Here is an 18,795-nt window from a genome sequence, read left to right on the forward strand (position 1 = left end):
TTTTGAATTCCTATTTACGCCAGGGTCTGTGCTAACTCAATTATTAGAACAGAACAAACAACCTGTCGAGTAGCACTTTAAAGACTAACAAAATAATTTATTAGGTGGTGAAGCTTTTGTGGAACAGACCCACTTCCTCAGATCTGAAGATATATTCAGATTTTTTCCAGTCATGAGGTGCTGCTGACCCACATCTGCACAGCTTGTTTTCTGCTGGCAGCAGCCTCAGCTGGCAGGGCGATCTTGTGTGGTTATGCAAATTAGCCATGGGAATATGCAAACGAACAACCATTGCATTTTCTAACCCCCTCCTTTGCATCATGCTGCTGGCAGCACAGCTCTGTGTAGAAACAGCCATGTTGTTTACATTGTTTTGCAGCTTTCCTGTTGGTAAAGATCAATCCTTTGGTTTTAGCAATGGAGAATTTGAAACCCCATACATTTCCCTACTCTCTCGTGCAATGTTTTATTGATTCTCTTTTCTGCCACCTTGTTATTCCTGCTCCTACCCTGTTGGAAGATCCTTTATGATCATACTAAATAAGGTTGTGCTGATAGCACTTCTTTGCAGTGTACCAATTTTAAAATTATATGTATTTGACAGAATAGTCTGAACTCTGACCTGCCTGGTCCTTTTACTGAAAAAGCCTGTACATCCATCCATCTGTCCATCCCCTTATTCCTAGTGTACCCACTTTGTAACAATAAACCTCTCTATATAGCATGTGATATACTATTTCAATATCTAGAAAGACAGTTATTGGGAAACCTTTGTTTCTCATGCTTTTTTGTACTTCAGTTTCCAATTTAACAATAAGATCAATGGTGCATTTTCTTGCCTTAGAGTTGATCTTTCAATCTTTCACGCACTATTGTCTCTGTAATATTGCCCAGACAGGATGAAAAAGCAATTTGAGTGTAGAAGTCTCTAAAATTCTTTTGTGAAGAGTTTGGCTGGTTTTCTTTTTGGAATTGCTGTGGCATTTGTCTACCCTACTGGCATTAATCCTTGTTCCCATGCAGTATTGTATGATTCTAAAAGAGCCTTCAAGCTGCTTTCAAGAAGATGTCTAAACACTATATTGGACATATTTTTGCTTTTTTTGTTTAAAAAAATCAAAAAAGAGAGAGAGAAGCATGTGCTTAGCTGGCTTCCCACACTCTCCCCAGCCCATCCTGTGGCTGGAGTTGCTGAGGTGCTGGTACTCAGTACTGGTGCAGAAAAAGGCACTTAATAATAGCCTTCTCTAGTAACCTTGTATCAAAGCTTTCATTTGATGTGGTAGTTTCACGTTTCCCCCACCTACATAACTGTTCACACTCTTAAGTGGAGAAAAAATGCACTAAATCTTCCACTATATTTGTTAGAACTTCCAGTCCCAATAAAACCTGTGTTGTAACTATTCTTATTCTGAATTCCATTCACTTCACCCTGTTCTGGCTGGGCTGTAGCCTTTTATCCTTAATGTTGCTAACCTGCTCAGAGGCTGCAGCTGAGGGTAGTGATTGTACCTTTTAAATCCTTACTGTCTGTTTCCTTGTAAAGTCTTTATACCTTCCCCCCGCCCCAGTTGGCTTGTCACCAATGGCTTTCCTTTGGCCTCTGCAGTTATTGACAAATGCACTTCATGTCACTTATATTTAACGACACAAAATGCAAGTGCAAATCAGGTGCACAAACATTCTGCAAACAGTCTACATCACCATAACTGCATCCAGTATTATTGTGAGAGCAAAATTTGACCCTCCAGTTAATTTTGTCAATTGCAAGAGCAAAACAGTGAACGCGGTTGGCCTATGCCAATATATGCTGGTATAAAATTTGACCCTATATTTCCAAAACTTTTCTTTTTTTAGAAACACTGAATCATTTGTTGATCAAAAGTAATCTTTTATCCCAGTTTAAACTGACTACAAATCTAGATAGCACAAGCTAATGGTATTTCTTTGCCACATGACTTTGAATTTCAGGCTTCATGGCCTTTAGTAGTGTAGAGTAGTGAAGAAAATTCAAGGACATAAACCTCTAACAGTATTTTGAAAGGATTAGATAAAAATCTTAAATAATGCTACCATGATAATTATTATTATGAGGACCATGGGTGGGGGCAGAGAATTGAGTCTTTTATCTTCTTAAATTTAAATCTAAAAGCAATATTCATTTTTTACCCAATAAAATAACTGAATGTAGTTTTACATTGAGCATAGATTAGAACATGCTGGTGATTAAAGTTAATGTTATGCAATGTTTGCCAGTGTTTGATGCATCAGTAAGCATGATACACAATTAAAGTAATTGAAAATGCCCTGCATGTGTTCTCTGAAAAAAAAGGTAGTAAAAGATCTTTGTGGTACCAAGGTTCTTTCTAAACATTAAATATATTTTTAAAAAAAACATTCTCTCTCATTCTAGTCCTCTAAATCTGTATAAAGCCAATTCTGCATCACTGCCTCTGACAGCTCCTACTGGGGGTAGAATAGGCGTAGAGCAGCTTGTATTTCACGCAGTAACCTCAGCAAGTACTAGACTCCAGAAACACTGCAGTGAGTCTGATTGGTGAGTAACAGAGCTGGTTGGCATCTGGTGGATGGACCATCCCTCCCCTTTTCTCAGCTGTCCCTTTTTTCCAAATTCCATTCTTGCACATTCATTCTTCCAAATCAACAGCTTTATTTTTTCTCTCTTCATGTGTTTCTCCCTTTGTGCTGCTCTCATCAAAACTATTTTTTTTTACTAACCTTAGCATTTTTTCCCTGAATTCAGAAGTCTCTTACTTTAGATTACTATAGAAGGAGAATTGAGGTTTTTAGTTTTCCTCTATGTTTAGAATTAAGTATCTCCAAGATTTCCATGGTCAGATGGGTCCCAGAATGCATTCCCCTCAAACTTTGGAGAATCCTAACAACTCAGGAGATTTGAACACCGCTTAGAGTTGTGCAGAAACTATAAAGCAGTTCGAAACACATGAGAGATTTCTGGAAATGTATGAGTGTCACAAGGAGAAAAGTAGCACTTTCTCACATACAGCAGTAAAAGGTCTGTTTCATTTTATTTCAGATACTTGCCTTTTCATTATTAGATGACACATCCTTGTACTATGGTACATTTTTAGGGGATCTCCAGAACTTTTTGACTTGAAGCAAAAGCAAAGTAACCCCTTGAAATGCATTGGGTACCAGGGCAGTCTGCTTCATCTCTCTCTGATTACATCTTTTATTCTAATCCTCTACATTTCTGTAAGTCAGTCCATCATTGCCTTTGGCAACTCCTATTAGGAGAGCGTAGGAGTAGAGCAGCTTGTATTTCACTTAGTTTCTGTTAACTCAGACAGTACTAGATTCCAGAAACACTTCTAGGAGTGTTTCCTCTTCCTTGCATGATACAGACCCTAACAGCTTGGGCATCAGGCCTGCTGATGGAATGGGTGGGGCTATGGGGGCAAAGGGAAGAGTTGTCCTGGGTCTCAGCATTTCAAAGGAGCCTGGAGCTCCACATGCTGCTACTGCCAGATTAGCAGCAGCTGGAGCTTCGGGGCGCTTCAAAAGCTGCAACGGTGTTGCTGCACTGCTCCATGAAGTTCTGAGGGAAGGTGGCGGGGGGCCTAGCCCCACAATTTGAGTGGTGTCAAGGGCTGACTGCTCTAGTCCCTGCCCCTTTCTCCCATGGCCCTGCCCTTTCTGGTGGTGCAGAGCTGAGCCTCCCTCCCACCTTGCCCTGGGGCCCACAGTGGTTGTTGGTTCTGCTGCTGGTCACAAATGGCTAATGAAGTTCTTTCTTGTTTTCCCATTGAGGGATGCTGCTTCAGTTTATCCACAGATCCCTTTTGGCCAAAAACAACATACATGCTTCTTGTACAAATAGCTTGCTGAAATTCAGTTTAAAAAATTTATAATGAAAAATAACTTGTAGACAATTGCTTTTAGGCAGGAAGATGCACGTTTTGATGCACTCTGTATTTACAAAATAATTATTTAGAAATTAAAGCCTTAATTGGGACAGCTCCTCACTAAGAGCATGGATGAGGGCATGAAGAGTCCTGCAGAATTCCTATTCTGTTGATAACAAGGGGCAGGGTAAATTCCCTTAGCACTTGGATGGTATTGCTAATAAATGCTAATGGTGAGGAGACATGGCATTGCCTGGGTATTTATCTGCTTCTGTGAGGAACCGTCAGCTCTGTTAACATGGCTCACCGCATTGGCCAAGCTGCAACTGGTCCCTGATCCAAGCAGATAAAAGAGGCTCAGGAGTTGTGGGGCATCTTGACTTTTGAACCCCTGTGCACTGACATGACAACATAATCTGAATCTTGGCACAAAATCTATTTTCATTTGTCTAAGTGAAAACTCTTCTGCCAATGGATTTGCACATAAGCAGGTGACAGCAGATTTTAGACCCAATTGCTTATTTTCCCCTCACTAGAGATATAACTACTACTGCTGTGTTTCAGGGCTAAGCACAAGGAGGTAAAATATATTAAAGATAGTCTGACAGAAAAACAATGCACTGTTTCCTCTGCTGCCTTTCAAACTTAGCATTAGTACCATTCCCAGGAAATAATTATCCAAGCCTTGCCAGTCCAAGCTTGTATTTGTGAAAACCACTCAAGTTAAATTAGTAGCACACCATTTCTGGAGGTCTTGTCATCTGAGCATAAATGGCTTGTGTTGAAAGTATATTGGTAATCAGATATCTGTCATAGTATTGATTCAGGAAAGCATCTCTACTGAGGACAGCAAAGTAAATGGGATTTCAGCAAATGGTTAAATTTAAGCATGTGCTCAACTACTCTTCTAAATGTGGATGGATTTAAATATTTTCAAATGCATTTAGGCAGAAAGGGACCTGATCTCTTTGGATACTGTGATAAAGCACCTTCTCTGCCTTGGTAGGTTCTACACTTTCAGGTGAACTGCTCACTTCAGAGGTTCACAACAGCCTCACTTTGGATGCTTTTCCAGGGGCACCTAATTGCTTTTTATTTAGCCAACTTCATCAGAGGTCAGCATGTGGGGAAGGAGAGGAGACCAGTCCCTCATAGGCTCTGCCACCCTCTGAGTGGACTGAGGACAGGCCAGGCTCTCTTCCTGAATAGCCCTTCCCATCTGGTGCTTTCCCCCTGTCCCTATTAACTCTCCTGTGGCAAGTAGGGAGTTGGAGTATGGGGGGAACCCCAGGCCTGCCCTGTACTTTGGGGTCCAGCCTTGGGACCCTGTGGAAAGCAGCTGTCTGTAATGTCCCCTGTCTCAGCTGTATGACAGATACAATTCCTGGGGCCACTTTCCCACAGGTCTCAGCAGCACTTTACATACCAGAGGACCTTTCTCATGGTATCTGACAGGGTTCAAACTTTCCAGACCTTCCATAGCACCTCTTTACCCTTGCCCCTCAGCTCCTGGCATACAATGAACTAATGGAAGGGGAGTTTCTTTAACCAGTACTAGATGGCTCTTCATTGGTGCAAGATGTTGTGAGTGGCCTGCTTTAATTGGTTCTAGGAAGTTCTTGATTGACTCCAGGTGTCTTAACTGGCTTGTCTTCTTTAATGGGGCTTAGCAAGTTCTTAGTTTTTCTGGACTGGCTATTTAGCTTACCCATGGAGAGGGGATTTTGTGCTAATACACTTGATTTCTACCACCATCTGGCCTAATCCTGTCAGTGTTTAGTTTGATTTTTGAAAAATCCCTATCTGCAACTTTAGGCACGTAGGGCTAGATTCACAAAGGGGACTTCGATGTTGCAGTGCCCAACTTCTAGCTGTCTTGCTGTCCAATGGAATTTACAGCCCAGAGTTAGGTGTATGGACTCCCTGAGAATCATATCGGGAGATTTAGGAGATTTCAGAAGTCAGCACACTGAGTAAGTTGCTGCCTACACTGGCCAGCAGTGAAATGTAGAGGTGCATAATTGTCAGGAGTCTGGATTTCAGCACCAGTCAGTGTGTGTGTGTGTGTGTGTGTGTGTGTGTACGAAAAATCAAAGAGATGGAGGAGAGAGACCCTCCTATTACCAGCCAATAAGCAGAAACACCACTTTCTGCCACTCTTATTGGCCACAAACAGCAATCCATGCTATCAAGAGATGTGATCCTTCCCTTGAGGGCCAAGGGGGCTCCTGGGTTGCCAGGCTTTCAGCCATGGCAGGTATGTGGTGGTAGTGATGTGGAGCTCTGAAGGCCTTTTGAAGAGCCATTTGGCACACTGCTGCTCGCACACTCTCAGCCAGCCTCCCGGTGGCTTTAAGAAGGCCCGGAGGCAGGAACCGTAGAGTGCTGCTTGTTGTGGACAGGGTGTCCACCAGGGCACCTGCACTGGGTCCTTGGGGGCCTTTTCTGTTGAAAGAAGCTGCTCCAAAATGTCCAGACCTGCGTTTTGTCAGCAGATCTCTGACAGTGGCATTCTTCCTTGTGGCAAGTGGGTACAGCTGTTGACAGGCGCTCTGCGCTCTGTTTAACTTACTGTTGACAGAATGCATTTCGCAATCTGGGTGCTCTGTTGATTTTGTCAACAAAATAACACCCTGTAATCAGACATAGCCTTAGTCTGTGAACCCTGCCAAAGCCTAGGTATGAATTTCGGTGCTTAGCTACTTACCACGTGTGGGGCAATATCAGGACTTAGATGATTTTTGCACATACCCAACCCAAAGAAACTTAGGCTCCTAGAGGACTTTACCAGCAGCAGCTTGGCCATCAAGAGAACTTCTATGAATCCTACTGGTGCCTAAATGCTGGACTTCACCATGTCAAGAAAGACCTAGGTTCCTAAAACAAAGCAGCAGGTACCTGACTGTTTAAAGTACTCCTGAGACAAAAAGTAAAAAGAAGACAAAAGAAGATAGCAAAGGAGGAGGAAGTGGTTTACACCTAACCTCCCTAATGTTTTGGAACATAAAGACGTGCACAAGTTTAAATAAAACATAAGCATTTTTTTTTTAACTTTAAGAATTTTCTGGGAAGTTTTACACTGGCTAGGAAGAGTTTCCAAGGAAGCCAATATTGTCAGATAAATGTTCTGGCAAGGCCATATTTGATGAATGCCGGTGCTGGGGCAAAGGCTTGTTGAATTGTCCATGCACATGGGTCTGCAACCTTCAGCTCCGGAGCCTCACATGGCTCTTTAAGGACTTTTATGTGGCTCCTGATGCTATAATTGAAAAGTTTAAAAACAAACAAACAAAAAAGAACCCTCCTGGTTATTTTTAATAAATGGTGAACACCTAAAAGCCAAACAATGAACACCTTGTTTCTAAATAGCAATCAATATGTAATCTCAAAATGTTGGATAACTTCCCCTTTAATATGTACAGTAAATTGTGAGATATATTATCTCTGTTTAGATCGTGTTGCTAATCATCCAGATGTTGAAAAGGAAAAGGAAGCTTGTGGCATTCCTGCTGTGAAGGACAACATGCAGAAAACTGAAATTAAACATGAAGTACAATTGGAACAATTTAAGTGGGGTTGGAAAGGCTTCAAAAAAGAGAAAAATTGAAGATGAAAACAGAATTTAAAACAGAATGGATTCAATCCTTCACATTTGTATTGAGTTTGGCTGGGCTCCCTTTATGTCTCATTTGCAATGAGAAATTTGCCAGCAACAAAAAATGGAACCTCAAGAGGCATCTTCTCAGAAACACTACTTTTCCTAACAGTATCCAGCTGGAGATTCCAGAAAAAAAGTCATGGAGAAGCTGCTACGCAATGTAAGAACGTGCTCGCTAAATGGGTGAAATCACTAAGTAGCATAACTGTGGCTTGTTTTGTGGCAACTCAAGAGATCATGACATGAGGAAAGCTGTTCATGGATGGTGAATACATAGAAGAGTGCTTTATCAAGTAGCAGAGTAGTTGTACAGCAATTTCAAAAACAAAACTGAAGTTGTTCAGAATCTTCTATACTCCAGAGAGAGAGAGAGAGAAGGTTCAGGAGTGAAAGTTAGGAAGATAGTGGTTCAAACACTTATGTGAAGTGTGAGGAAATAGAGTATGTAAAGTTTGTGAATGTCCTGCCATAAACGTATTATATTACAAATCATTGTGTATGAGCTGTTCTTAAAATAGGGGTTACAAAAAGTATGGTTTGATGTTATTTATTAAGAACAGTCTCTCATTCACTTGTAAGGATTCAGAATTTCAGTGGCATGGGTGAGAGGGAGAGAAATTAAGCCTCTTCACACCACAATTGATCATGAAGGATCTTGATTTATGGAGCTTTTTACTGAATTTGAAAAAAGAATGCCTCTCTTGCTATTTTGGTTGCCAACCCCTACCCATGCATATTGCATTTCTGAATGCATATATTTTTTGGATTTTGCTAAATTGCACATGGAATAATAAATCTTTGAGTAAGAAGTGGATGCTTCTCAGAGACCTGCGTACAGAAATAGTGAAGCAATTGGTGTGGGAAAGGAACATCACAGTCTTGCCTCAGGCGTCTAAGGAGGCAGAATCTAGCATGCTGGCTACTGTTCCAGAGCCTAAGAAACAGGGAAGATATGCCATCTGTTTCAGGGAAGGAGCCAGAAAAAAACACACAAATATGTGAAGTATAATACCTTTGTATGTACAGAACATATGTCACCTATTGGCTCCATTTGTTCAAAGTTGTAAGCCATTTACTGACACTTTGCTGTGTTTGTGCCTTTTAAGTTGTTGTTTGCTTTTTCTTGTCACTGTGTTAGACCCTGCACTTGCATAGTATCTAGCTTTCTTTAAAATTTCTTTCTATCCATGGGTATCCACCTCTACGGCTGTGTACATGGATACCTGCCGCTCATTTTTTGTGGCTATGGATACCAATTTTGTATCTGCATGAGGTTGTAATCATCAGGTCAGTCATTTTCCCCCAACACAAGCATTTTGAAGCATGAGTCTAAGGTATGGAGCATATTTCAGACAGAACATTGTAACTTTTGTCATTGTTTATAATACACTGATTACAATAGTCAATTTTAAATGCATCCTTTCCCAACACCCCCACCCTCATTTTTGATATACTAAAGGGCTCCAGGACTACAGTATGAAAATAGCTGGGTTAATTTTTGGTGCACTACAAATTTGCATATTTGAATTTTCCTTTTATTTTTCAGTTACAAACATAAACTCAATATGAAGCTCAACAAAAGGAAAATCTAATGCAACTAATAAAATATTCCCTCAAGTAGGAGTAGAAGAGCCGTATTCATGAATATAATACCAAACTGTCACCTGCAATTAAATTATAACAAATAATGATCAACGTCATCGTTTTATACCAGCTTTAACATTCACATTATAAAACATGGATTTTGTTGTTGGAGCACATCTATATTCTTTACAACCCCTTTTATCCCTGTCTCCTGCAGACATCTCCGTCTCTTGTTTCCTGCCAAAATGGGCTTGCTTAACCCTCCATCCTCCCTTCATTCAAATGTTTCTTAAAATTGCTTCTGCAAAATATCAATACATTGATCCTCTTGAGAAAAGTGGAAAAGGCATGATCATCATCCTGATCACCTTGCTTCTATATTACATTTTGTCCTCCTCCTATCACCTGTTATATGTTTCAGGCCCTGAATCTGTAATGTGGTCTCTAGCATGGTCCTGCTGGAATCCATTGAGACTTTATCTGGGCATAGGTGTCTGTGTTGACATACAGCAGTGCACACATAGCATTAAACTGCACACTCTTGGGGGAGGTAGTGTATCTTCTGGTATGCCAGCACATAGCTCTTTTGGGGCTTTACACAGATGTTCCATAGCCATCATTATCCCAGAGAGAGAGAGGCTCAGAGAGAGGATTAGACAGAGAAACAAGCACTTTGTCTCCAGTTGCTTTTTTTCCAATCATCTTTACACGCATTCCTCTTCATCTATTACAATTGAAATCTCTATCCACTATAGTATGTGTATAAAGTTTGATTCAGGTCTGTCTTCTGTTCCAGTTTTTGTATATTTTCCCCCAAGTATCTATAACAATAAGTGTATGTACACAGAGAGCTTAGAACAGGAGTATTTATTGAAACAAGACCAGTAACTTCCATGACTGAAACTGTAGTGTGAAGAGGCTTGATTTCTCTCCCCCTCACCTATCTCCCTGAAATTCTGAATCCTTACAAATCCCGTTATAATCAACGGAAGATATTTTTCACTCCGTGCACTTGAAAATCAGGCTGCTGTATTAGGTGCTCGTGGGTTAAAGAACCCAACTTTTAGGCCTTGATGCTTGAAAAGTTCATCTTGATCTTACTTCTGAATCTACCAGAAACTCTAGAAATATAAAAGCTGTAAATGGGATTTCAAGCAAGTGCTCTCTCAAAGATCCAGATGTACAGAGTAGGCCTAAATAAATATGTAAGGAATCTTGCATACATGTATATGATAATCAGCTTTTAAGCGCTGTCTGATGAGCACTAAGATTGTGTTGCTATTTTCTTACAAATTTACTCTGTGTTGCACTGTTTAGAAATCCATGTGTAAAGTGGTTCTGCAGTCATTCTTTATCTTGTGAGTTTTATTTAAAGCCCACAACCTACTCTCAAGCACCAATAAACATGGTTGTATATATGGCAAATATTCTCAGTCACTAAAAAGAAACAGAGAGAAGGTTGGAGTGGAAGGAAGAAATCTCTGCAAAATATAAAATTATCTGAAATAATTTTAAAAACATAGTTGGACACATTTCTCTTCAAAAAGTATTATGATGAACGCCAACGAACATTGCAAGTAATCTGGTGTCCAGATGTCTTTGTTTCTTACGGCTAAGTGAAAAAGTCCCATTGACAGCTGGTGCCTAAAAATGATTCCAGGAAACAGATGATAGCAATGAATTACTAGCTAGGATATTTTCATGACAGCCAGACACTGTTCATATCCAACTCCACTGCCCCAAGGCTCCCAAATTCACTGACGCAACACAGAGAAACTTGAGGATTGTTTGTGCGGTGGGTTTAGTTCACAGCGAATTGACATGTTAGCTAGCAGACTTCAGTTTGGCTTTGCACTTTTGCTGTACTCTGGATGTGCTCTTGTGGTGCCAGAGGGGCTAACAGGGCACCTGGAGCTGACATGAATAATAGTCTCCTCTGCATCCCAGTTAGGTTGTCCTTACTCTCAATGAGGTTACAGTAAAGTGGCTAACCAGGAGGCAGAGAATAGCCACAGAAGTGAAGGACAGACCATGATTTAGATTCTTCATTTGAGGTGACCCCCATGCCCCAAGAAGTGCTGCAGGAATTCAAGGTAGTTGTGAGCTGTACTGGGGACTATGATCATGTGGCTACACCATGTAATGTCCACACCAGAAATGACCAATTTCTGAGTCTGAGTCTCCCACCCTGTAGCCAGACTAAGTCTCCCCCTTAAAAGCCAACTTGCTCGCTGCCCCCCTGCCCCACTGAGAAGCGCACAGAGCACGGAAATGGCTGCTGACAGCACAGTCTTTGATGCCTTTCATTAAGGCCCAGATGTGCTAGCTTATCGTGACCCTGAGAAACAGAAAGTACAGATAGAGGGCTAACAGGCCAAACTGTCAACGAGGGGGGGACGGGACCTCAGGAAATCACCCCAGCTGGCATTGATGGATATGATGACCACACAGCCATCCCAGAAGAGGAAGTCTCCGCCCACACAAAAAGAATGTACTGTACTCCTAAATTGCTTATCTCCTGTCTTACAAGTGCAAATTAAGTAAGAATTGCCCTTGTAACAAACTGGCATCACAAAAGACAGACCAGTATGATCTGGCACCTTAGATAAGAAAGAGAATACATAACCCAAAAGGGGTATAAAAGGTGGGCCCAGCAGAACTCTAACTTTGAGTGCATTCCACCAACTACCTGCTGGTCGGGTCAGGTGATTGCCTCCTGAGGTCCACAACTGGGGACGCCCAACCTCATACTCGTCTTTCTGTGGAATTGAGTGACCGATCCGGCTTGGCTATGCTGGTATCGAGAGATGCAGAGAGGGTAAGATATACTCATGCTAGGTCTCCTTTTTTTGTGCACAGCTAAAGAATTAGAGCTCTGTAACTAGATGTCGTTGTATCAAGATATCACTGTTAGATGGTAACAGATATCTTTGTATTGGATTGTAACGTAACTTGTTAACACCTGTACTTTGCTAGCATATAAGAAGTAGACAATAGCCTTTGTAACAGCATGCTTATAACTGTGCTTAATAAACTTGTAACCAGTTAAGATCTACGCCTGACTGCTGTTACCCTTTTGTCACTACAACACAGCTGGCACAACAAAAGAACTGTAACCATTTGGTTACTACAGCCCGGCCATAGGTGAGAGTGCTAGGAGCTCCCTGCTCTAACAGTAAAAAAAAACTGGGTTGTTTAGGACCCAGGGTAATCCGTCAGCCTGTCTTGGCTGCTTGCAGTGATGAGCTTCCTGCTCTCACAGTTTTAAACTTGGATGATAACAAGGGCATAGTTGGTACCTCACCGTACATTACCTGGCCACCGGCTAACACGCCCCTGCTCCTGCAGGTATGTTATAAAATTAGATAGGGTTCTGCACTGATTGTATGAAACTTAACTACCCCCAGTCTTTCTCTGCCTTTTCACAGGCTTGCAAAAAAGTTGTTCAAGTTGCATCTCTGCAACCCAGCACTCTCTGGTCCTTCAAGATCCTTGGTCCTGCTGGACCACAGTTGTTCTTGGACCAGAGATCCTAGGAACCAAACATCAGGGTGGCCAGGCTGTGGCCAGAGGTGGCCTGCAGCAGCAAGGGGCCAAGGTTAGAGCCCTGCAGTGACAGTGATGTGCTGGGGCCAGAGTCCGGCAGGGGCCAGGGCCAGAAGCTGGAGCTTGGCGGGGACCAGGGCTGGAGATGGAGTCCCCTGGGGTCTGGAGTCAGAGCCCTGCAGGGCCTGGGTGGGGCGATGCCCCACCACAGCCCTGGGAAGACTGAGCCTGGGGATGACGCCCCATGTCCACAGCACAGGGCCATGCTGGAGCCCTGCTGCAGCCCTGGGAGCCCAGGACTGGAGCCCTATGACAGTCCTGTGGTATCATGGGGCCAGGATAGCATGGAACCATGCTGGAGCCCTGTGGCAAGAGCCAGGACCTGGGCCAACCAGGACACAGCAAGTGGGAAGAGAGTGGGGATGAGCCAAAGCAGGTGCATGGGGGCTGGTGGCAGGAGAAATCCCCTGGTCTGGCTAATTCTCTTGCTTGGGATTGGTCAGGTCCTGACCATGCCAGGCCAGGGAAGTGCAACCTTTACCACCTTGCTATCACAAAGGTAAACTTCTTTGCCTGGGCAAACCTGTGTTGTGGGGCAGGAGCTGTAATGTTAGTAACTTTACGTGCATGCAGCCCCCATGTTGATCTCATGTAAACTGAGAATACCAGCCAGACTTCTTTTCCTGGAATATCTCTCTCAATAAATTATTGAATTTCATATGCTGGATGTTTTCATTCTTTGAATATTCCCTGGGAAGCAAGGGGAAGCAGGTTAGAGATTTTGGCTGCACCAAACTGCTGACTACTATTTTCAGTAGGAAAATGGTTTTGGGAGTGGGCCAGCATTTACCAGGCAAGACAGATGGGAGGATGGGAGAGTGAAGTAAATAGATGGTTATGTTCCTCTATTATGTGGGCTTAAAAATAGCCAATAGTTAGAGCTTTACTATGTGAAGCCAATTTCCTGGCAGGAGCATATGCCATTTTGAAAACATGCACAGTATGGGCTGAGGGACGAATGGAGATGAGGGCTGGAGACCCAGGAGGACTCTGAACTTGCTGCAGCCATAATAGAAGGGAGAAGAACATAATGATAACCCATGGCAATAGATATTTACTATGGAAGGAACTTCAACATTTGTCTGTCTTTTTGAATCCTGTATTTCTGACTAGGAATTGAACTGGCTTCCCACATGGCCTCCTTCAGGCTACAGAGTCCCAAAGAGCTGAGCTTTCTGGGAAGGGCTTTTCACCTCCCTCCTTTTATTTGAATGTCCTTGCTCATCCTTAGGGGGTTGATTTAGTAGGGCACCACAAGTGGTATAGTAGGAGCCCTGAGCTTGCTAGTGGCATAATGGCACAAAATCCTGTCCGATTTCTCCAAAAATGGACAGGTCACATAATTCTATAGGCTGGCCACCCTAGTTTTAATGTAAATTCCCCTGAGCTGTTAGTTGGTTTTCCGACGCTGGTTGTCATGCTGGTTATGATCGCTCATGGGCATCTGGTTATCCGTGTCCACAAACAAATCATTAGTACAGTGGCTTGCCTAAGAACCTGCTGCACTGATGTCTCCCCTGGGTGGCACACAGGTCTACAACTTTGCACATGGATGAAGGCACATTGGGGTGATATCACTCTGGTGCTAATACATATGAATTTATGAGCAAATGGGCAAATTCTGAGAATGTTTTCATTGCAGGAGGAGATATCCAGTCAACATGTTCCCAGGTCAGTTGAGGGTGTACAGGCAAACACAATGGTTGGTAATGGATGCCTTAAAAGCATTGTGGGACAGCAGTTGGAGTGCCAAAGTAATGCACCACAACTTTGGGTTTACAAGAACAGCAGATGGAATGAACTCAGCTTGTATCAAAGTTAATGCACTTTAAAAGAGGATTCCAGAATTTGTTATAAGAGTGGAGTTAGCAAATTGTAATGAATTGCATTGTGTGTATGCAGGCATTTTCAGATGGGATAACTCAATTTAATGTGGATTACTGCCCCCCCCCCACCACTTCATGTAGCAAGGCATGCCCTGTCTTCAAGAAGGCTACACCTTTAGTGAATTCACAAATATTAGGAACCAAAACTCATGTTTTACTTGAACAGTTCTTATTGGCTTCAGAGACAATGAATAAAGACTAGTTTGAAACAGAATTAAGTGCTTAGGAGTGAGCAGCTGACTCTGTGTAGGTGCAGGGGTGTGCTTGACCACAAGGGAATGCAATAGCATGGTAAATTTTGTAATTTAACTTCCTTTAACTTTTTTTCCTGTATGGAAGGAAAACATTATGTTTTGGGGATAGTATATTTTAAAGTTGTGGGATTTTATTTTAATTCTCTTTAGTTTTCTTAAATATGAAGGAGAGAAGAGAACTCAAATTCCAGTAAGCACATAAGAAGATTTTCCTACTTAGCCTGCAATTCTGACATATGTTTAAATATTGTTCCAATCTTAGTGATGCTTCTTTTAGGGAACTGCCATAAGCAAAAGTTAATTTATATGTTTGTTTGTTTTTAAATTTTAATTTCCTGTAGCAATGGAATCTGGGCATTTCACACAAGCTACCTAAGTACAGCTTCAGACATTTATTTTTTTCTGATGAAATTATTTAAACACTAGTGGTTTACATAAAGTATGTTGTATAAATGTCAGATTTTGTGTGAATGTATGAGAGAAAATATAATAAATTTTAGATGTGCAGATGTGTACCAATACTTTTGTGGCAGGTTTTCCTCAAGCATTGATCGTAGGTTTGCAGTTTTAAAGTAGCACTGCAGGCTACTTGTGAATTGTGAAAGAGTTTTGTTGTGCAAAAAGCTATTTGGCAACTTTGTATTACATGGAGGACATCCAAATCCTTACTTTGGATCTCTTTGCATCTGCTACAGATAATTCAGACAGGAAAAAAAGTAGTCAAGAAAAAGAGCTTTATGCATGAAAGCAGCTGTGAAATGGAATGTCTTTTAACTCTGCAGTAGGCTAATATTCCAACTTAGGTGAATTTCCAAAATTAATAGGTTTATCAAAGTTCTATGGCTTTTATTGATCCAAAGGTTTCAGCCCTGTGGGTGCTAGCTGTAGAAGCTCAATGATTCAGCATCTGTTGTATCTAATCACAGTTCAGGTCTAAACTTCATAGTACTGACTCACAATGTTACAAAATTCCTTTAATCATGCCTACTCAAGTAAAATTTACAGGTGTGTGTGTGTGTGTGTGTGTGTGTGTATATATATATGTGTGTGTATATATACACACACACACACACACACACACACACACACACACACACACACACACCATTGTTCTGTTGGTTTTTTTTAAATGGAATGGTTGCTAGATGGCCAGCTATACGACTTGAGTCTCAACCAGGAGGATGTCCTTAGAAAAGGGGTTCAACTCTTGTTCCTTGTACATTTTAGAAGCCCCCCCCCCACGTGCATAGAAGAATGAGCATCCAGCAATTAACAGGAAGGAGATTTTAGATTAAATAAAAGGACCCTTATCAGATGAAGGAAGTTAAGAAGTAAAAGACCTTGTGTGTATGTGCATGCATGTGTTTGCAAAATGGTTAAAAATATGTTCAGTTAGTGGGACTTTTTGAGATCTTAGGCTTCACAACAAAAATGCAGACTTAAACAAGATATGTTTAAATTGTTCTCATTACCTCTGCCAGCTCTGTCTGGTTCTCCAAAACAGGCATTTGTACACAAGTGGGAAAAATCATTTAGGTGAAATCACAATCCCCATTCAACCAACTCTGGAGTTCTGAACTAAATTTTTTTTTCAAAAAATTGACATTTTAAATACTGTCAGCTCTTTGCCAGTCACAAATCCAGTACTGCCACAGAAAAACTTGTGAATCACTTTGATCTAAGACTTCTATTAAGATATGTCAAAAACAGTCGTGTAAGGCAGGATCCCATATATCTCAGCTTAGGGCTTGTAAATAAGTGGTCTGACTTTCCAAAAATTCAGAGTCCACAGCCCCTAATTTAGTCAAACTGCTTGTTCACCACCTTTTAAAACTGAAATACAGACCTAAGAATCTAAATTTTGGCTCCTCTTTTTAAAAGTCTTGACATAGGGCTTTTTTCTTTTGAGGGTGCACTGTAATTATTCTTGTTCATTCATGGTTTTTCAAGGGTTTTTAAATAAGTTAACCATAGACTAATTAGATAAGATAAAGAAATTTTTCCATGATGAATATAGGAGAAATTACTTAACTTTTTCATTTGCTGATCAATGACATAAAACAATACACTACATACTACAGAACAGTATAATAACTTGGATTAAGCATCATGGTGCCAAAGTGAAAATATAAATTGCAACAACCAATTGTTGATAAAATAATTTGTCATTCACTGCACCATTTACAATGTGAATGCAAAATAACTGAATCCTTTCCATGTAATCAGTGCTAATTCTGTGTAGCCAATTTATTGTATTAAAAATTCTGTTCACTGGACTCTCCCGAGAGCTAATAATTAATGAAAAAAATCACATCAAGAAGACAAGATTAATTTCTAGCACTTAGAGATCATATTGTTTATAAAACATCATTAACTAGCTTTTAGCAAATGGTAATTCTGTTTACTTTTTGGGAATATGAGTATATTATTGTCCCTGTTGTACTAACTTTATTGTGTTTGTAAAAACAGTGATCATGCTCTGGTAAAACTGTTGGGAAATATCTGCAGTGTGTTCCATTGATGAAGAAGTTGAAGAGCTGTTTGTGCAGCTAATTCTATTTATTTACTAGCCTTAGATTTTCTGATATGTCCTGCAGAGCCTGAGCTGAATCCTAATGAAATCGAAAGGAATCTTTTAACTTAGTTAAATAGGCTTTGGATCAGGGTTATAGCTAGTTTTAAGGAAGGGTTGGTTCTGCTAATTTCTGGATACCAGATATAATGTGCAACTTAAATTATTTTTAGAGATGGTTGAATCACTAGGAAGTGATGAGAGAAGAGAGATCAGAGAGAGAGAGGGAGTGAGAGCGAGCGAGCGAGCGTCTCATCTCAGCATAGCCCACTGGTGAGGGCACTCCCCTGGACTGGGGGGGACACCTGTTCAAGTTCCAGCTCTGAATGAGGTAGAGCAGAGCCTTTTATCTCCATCTCCCACTTTGCACAGAAGTACCCTGATCACTGGGCTATTGCCTATTCTGGATCTCTCTCTCTCTCTAGCTTTCCACCAAACATTGAAAGATATTAGCTTTGTCCTGATGTGGAGTGAGAACATTTTTGAAATCTTGCAAATTTTCATTGGCTGGGAGAACTCTCTCTTTCCCAGCTCAAATCAGGTCTCCTTTGGGTGGGTGTATACAGCATACTTTTCCTTTGCAGTTGAGAGAGAGTTGGTTCTGAACTATTTCAACCATGCTAATTAATTTATAGTTCTATGATTTACACAGATACCTTTTTATCTTTTGAATGATGAGATTTGTAGCGTTTGCAGTGTTACTCAGAAACCACCCTGCACTTAGCAGTACTATACAAAATATATTTCAGAAAAATGCTTTTGAATAGACTTTTGACAAGACTTCTCTAAATCTTTGTGAACTAAAATACTGTTTCATACTTTGGATTACCCTAAGTGCTTAGCAAATCAACAAATCATGTTACAGAGAGCAATCCATGGCACAAACAAAAGCACAATGATACATGGAGCAATAACTAAGCAAACCCTGAGAAGTTTTGCCTATTTTGCAGGAAAATTAAATGTTGGCTAGGATGATTGGGTGTCTTGTACTCTTTTAAAGCACTGCACAATCTTCGACTTCCATCAGATGTCTATCCCTTCAAATACTTCCCTCATCTCTGGAGGGAGCATCAGCAAGCAATTTCTACAATTAAATAAGGTTAGAGGTTTTTATTTTGCCACAGTGGGAACTGAAGCTAGCTCTTCATTTTAACCCCCCCATTTCCTCCTTCCAATTTCACCCAGACTAATCTGTCACAAATTTCATATGTGAGAGCTTATGCCAGGGTAAAATGTTTCTGAAAAGTTAAAGTAAAACTGAATAAAGCATTTGTGAAGATAAGTTTTAAGATGTCCACAGCTGTCGATTAAAGGCTAAAGTATGATGATCCTCATCTGCCAGGTTTAT

The sequence above is a fragment of the Carettochelys insculpta genome, chromosome 7, assembly GCF_033958435.1.
Source record: "Carettochelys insculpta isolate YL-2023 chromosome 7, ASM3395843v1, whole genome shotgun sequence".
Classification (NCBI taxonomy): Eukaryota; Metazoa; Chordata; order Testudines; family Carettochelyidae; genus Carettochelys; species Carettochelys insculpta.